Genomic DNA, 5,540 nt, shown 5'->3' on the forward strand with positions numbered 1-5,540 from the left:
CACGAGGTTGTCGCGTCATCACGCCTTTGCCGTTCGCAATGAAGCGTCCACGTTTTGCGGCTTTCGGGCTTTGATACCAATCCACACGCCTCTTTCTTTTTCATAGAGATTCATCAGGGTGTTGACTAAGGAACAAATCTATGGCTGTGCCATAACGACTGGGAGGAATGTCTAACCCTAACCTTACAAGCGCTCGTGTAGCCTCGGCATTTTTATTGCCGACGCTAATGCGCCATTTGCCGACGCTAATTTCGAAGACTGAATATATCGCATCAATGAAATGTATTGTGATGTCACTTGCATCCTGCGGAGGTCAGACATCAGCTGCTTGGTCACTCAATAATGTTAACAATTCAAGCATAGACAGGGTGTATTGTGATTTATCGGATACTTTGACTGCTTTCTAATCCTTTGTGATTATAAGTGGCAAAGTACTTTATTCACAAGGCCGCTTGCGTAAATTTTCTCGGAACTTCATGGCGGACAAATGCGGCCGACGGAAGGGCGAGACCCGGCGGACAAAATGTCGGTTTTTGTAGGTTAATCGCGGCCATGGCCGCGATGGCCGCCTTCAGTTTCGAGGCCTGGTTATGGTTACTGTATTTCACTGTTTGCCAGATGTTTCGTCCCTACACGACATCGCCTACTTTTGTGGACAGTGCAAGATTAAAAGTAGCAAAACACAGCAACTGAAACAAAGTTTTATTCGAAGTCAGGAAGGGCCGAAACATCTTGGGCAGTAATTCGCAATGGTTTTGTTTCTGCTTTGTGTGAAAGCTGTTGACAGGAAAAGTTCAAACGTAATCTACCTTATGAACAAACGAATGCAACCTAGTTCGTACCCTGAACAGTTCGTACCCTGAAAAGAACTAGAGAAAAAATTTAAAAAAGCCAAAGTTGCTGATCGCAGTTTCCACAAACATTTTAAAATTTTCCCTCTGAAAAGATCAAGAGAAAAAATAGCACAAAGCCGAAGTCGCTGATTGCAGTTTCAGCAAACAAACAAAAACTCTCAGGATCATTACCAGAAATTTTAAAATATTTGCAGAAATTCCGGTCTCAACCCTAACCCTTTTAAAATATTTGTGGAAACTGGATCAGCGACTTCGGCAAACTCTTAGGATTATTACTGGAAATTTTAAATGTTTGCAATGTTTGCAGAAAAACGGGAACTGCGATCAGCGACTTCAGCTTTGTTCTATCTTTTTCTCTCGATCTTTTCAGTTTGTTTATTGGCAGTGGCTATTTGACCGGCGCCGGTCTTTGAATCTGAAACACTATTTGACTAGTCATGACGTCACTATACAGTTACTTTTTTTCTTTTTCTCTTTTAAAGCAAAAGACGAGAAGCGCGTACATAAATTCTAAATACAACAAATTTATTCAACTCGATCCGTGGTGCGTGCGATACTTCGCTGGCTTCTATTCTAGAGGGAATGAGTTCGATACTACCCGGCAGTGTTCCTTTATCTTTTTTTTAAATTAAATTTTGACCCGAAGTGCATTTTTGTAGTCAATTTTTAATTTGAGTTGCCTACAGCCCAATTTTTTATGTCTTTTCAAATGTGAGTAATAAAGTTAGAGTTTTTTTAATTTGCTGGAATTTGAGAATTTCTCTGGGTAATTTTCTGTTTGTGGCCGTGCTAACTACTGATATATAGCCTACTACATAATTTTTCATTCAGGCATGTTTTAAACCTTTCAAGGTTTTGCCACCTTTTCCCGTTCATTAACGTGCTGGTACTGGTAGGTCTATATTGATTTTTGTAGTTAGTTAAATATTAAAAAATAAAGAACGCTTCCGCATAGCTTCGAACTCATTCCCTCTGGAATACCAGCCCGAGACGTATCCTACGCGCCACCGAATCAGTTGAATATAATTGTCGAATTTAGAACTTATATAGGCACTCTTCTCGTCTTTTGCTTTGAAAAAGACAAAAGAAAAAAGAGCATATATAGTGACGTCATGACCGGCCAAATAGTGTTTCAGATTCAAAGACCGGAGCTGGTCAAATAGCCACTGCCTAAACATAAAATATGATACTTTCTTTCAGTCATAATGTTCAGTAAAATAAAATGTTTTCAAGTGAGTTTTGAATTCAACTAATTTTTCAGAAAGATGTAGTATACAATTCTTTAAAAAAGATAACATATTGAAACTAAATAACGATTGAAAAAAGTCAAAGTCGAAACTTAATATCCAAAGTAATTAAGAAGTCAGTAAAAACCACAAAGAAAAACAAAGCACCAAGACAATGCGTATTGCGTTCACCATTCGCCCATGTAACAGTGTTGCCAAATACGAAAAAGTCTTTCATCATTTCTCAAAATCCTAACAGAAAAGTCTAGTCACTCTACTTTTTTGGATTGACTAGTTGCATTCAAAAATTGCATTTAATGTTAGGCTGATCCAGAAACTGTGCTGATATTAAAAAAAAACACCATTGAAGAATTTTGAGATAAAAAAAAAAAGAAGTTGTTTCGTTGACTCCGCTGCCTCTTCAATCCAGCATCAACAAGATCAAGCATCGCTAGTTCAACTTTCAAGGTGTGCTTTAAAAAACACTGTTTTAGGACGGCTCTTCTTTCAGCAGCAGATAGTAGATGAAATAGTTCACAGACAGTGGCGCCGCCAGACCTTCAACAATGGGGGGGCAAAATATTGACAGTGCAAGATAGTAGCGTAGTCAAAATTTTTGAAAGGGGGGGGGGTGTTGACAGCTGGCGGGCGAAGCCCGATGGCGTGTTTGCCGAAGGCGAAACTTAGCGGCGGGGAGTCTGGGGGGCCTCCCCCAGAAAATTTTGAAAAATTACTTTCAGTTTGGTGCATTCTGAGAGCATTTTCAGCAAAATTGTGGGTATGAATATTTCTGTAAAATGGTGCTGTCCGGTGGCATAGCAAAAGGATAAGATCATGTTTTCTTCGGCATTTTTCGGAAATAATGCTAAGTCTCTATGTTTTCTTGTTGCTAATTCCAGACTGAGATATTTGAATGCTTGGTATTGGAAAAACTCGCTCTTTTAATGCAGTTTCGTTTAAAATTAGGCAAACTTTGTTTTAGACAGATAGGTTGATTGCTTTTTTTGCGAGATTATTACAGTTTTATTATTTATCAAATTTCTCCTTGGTTGATTCAAAAAGCGATCTTATTCCTGTAAGTCACTAACTTTTATGCTCTAAAGTCAACCCAAAGTTTAGAAAATGTAACGTCATAGAGGTCATACATCTTGATGAGTGTCAAACAAAAAGCTTTGAGACAATGAAGTTACTTTAGGCTATTTCTGATATATTCAAGGTTTGTATAACGAATAGCTGTTTAGATGTTAATCTAGGTTCTAGATCGAACAAGCGATCTCAGCAGTTGCAGATGGCTTGCATCCTTGCACAGTTTGACGAGAAATTACATCATAGGCTAAAGCTTTTCTTGTAAACAATGTAATAACATCCGAAAATTCAATTTGAAGGTTGAAACCCCCGAACCCCCCTCCCTTGGCTACGCCACTGGTGCAAGATATGCAAGACAGTGGTATATTATTTAATTTCTCTTGTTTTCTACCAGGGCTGGAAAATATGTTTAGCTTCCCGGGAATCTGTTTTTTAGAGAAAAAATTTCCCGCGGCTTACAATCACGAGAATGAGAACCTTTTTACTGATCTCCGGAGCTGACGTAGGCTAAACCTTAAAAGTCATGTCGACATATTCTTGATGCCCCCCTTATCGAAAATTGTTCTTTGTAATACCGCTTTGAAGGAGGATTACGACTATGAACAAAAGAATAAATTTTAAACTTCATTTTGAAATGAAAAGACATGACGTAATGTCTTCCAACCTTAGTTATATATTTTTTCATTACGTAACGTCTTGTAGGAATAAATTGAAAATCAGTATGATCACTCAAAATGAAAGCAATGGGACTACGAATCCTCACTAAACCAATCAATCAATGGTCTTGTTGCACCGAAGATGACAACCTTATATTTTACTGATCTCCGGAGCTGACGTAAACCTTAAGGCATTGATCTGTTGACTCAATGTAAACCCTTTGAAGGTTGGGGGGGGAGGGGCTGTCAATTCAACTTTTTTGTATCAACACTTGTATCTCTAAAACAACTGAGGCTGCGACTACGAGATTTCTTGACTTTTCCTAACTTTTATTCACCTCTATTGAGCTGAAATTTTGAGTGAATAAAGGTTATAAATTGAAAGATATAAGGCATTTCTCAGCACATCCGCTGAAATATTTCATATTCTATTGTGAAACATTTTCCCACCAGCTGGATGAAAGTAATTAATTTGGCCCATGTCTCGTTAATCCTAACTGTTTCACAGCGTGAAGGGCATTGGCTGTATGTAAAATAATGTACACAAAAATTAATCACAACATTACAATGCACGTTCTTCATTACTCTACCAAAAAATAATGTGTAAACTCACGCTACAAATTACACTCATAAGTGACCTCAACGTTTCAACGTATATGAGCAGTTCTAAAATTCACATAGTTTTAATTTTCGAATATGCTCAGCGTGAATAATTTTACAAAGTGAATCCCAAATTTTGAAACCGTGTCAAAATAACAGAGATATCACTCCTAAAGCATAAGAAGAATCGACAGCCCCCCCCCCAAACTGAGCAAGACTCCAGGAGCCCAACCTTCTAAGGGTTAAGTCATGTCGACTTATTCTTGATGCCCCCCTTTGCCTATCGAAAATTGTTCTTTGTAGTACCGCTTTGAAGGTGGATTACGACTATGAACAAAAGAATAAATTTTAAACTTCAATTTGTATTGAAAAAACATGACGTAATGTCTTCCAACCTTATCACATTTTTTTCATTACGTAATATTTACCACCACCAAACCATTTTTGACGATCGAATTTGTTAATTTATTATTCGGTAAAATGTTTAGATGATGTCACGTCATTACGCCGATTTGAGATATAATTTCATTCATGACGTCGTATGGATGAAAAACTTTTACAAGTTTTATATTCTGCTGAGATTAAAGAAGAAACATAAATAATAAATATTGGAGAAATTGAGTCTCCTTTACAACTTAAGAATCGAACAACTCAAAACTGCTGAAACAAAACGTTTTGTTTAAGTGAAAGAATCACTGCAGGCAACCTATGCCAAAATGCGCGCGGAAGTAGTCATGGGAGTGTGAGGTATCAAAAATTTAACAGCTTCTTTTTTTTCTACATCAATGTGACGTTAGTTAAAACTTTAAAAAGTCTATATCTTTGCTTCTGTAGAAAATCTTTTTATCTACTGTACAATTTAGTCATCAAAGTTTTCCATACTTCTTTTAAAGAGAGAGCTTTTAAAGAGGGCAGCTGCCCCGCCTGCCCCCCCTGCCGACGCCACTGTTCACAGACAACACTTCAATAATCATTTCGTGCTGCCCATTCGTGCTAGCCGCTCACCTTCTTATCAACGAAGCTGATGTACAAGACATCTCTGCGGCTACTTGGACGGACCATAAATGGAGTTCTGAATGGAAGTCAAACGCCACCAGACTCTATTCGTCCATTTCCGA

This window comes from Aplidium turbinatum, chromosome 10 (genome assembly GCF_918807975.1).
Source record: "Aplidium turbinatum chromosome 10, kaAplTurb1.1, whole genome shotgun sequence".
Classification (NCBI taxonomy): Eukaryota; Metazoa; Chordata; class Ascidiacea; order Aplousobranchia; family Polyclinidae; genus Aplidium; species Aplidium turbinatum.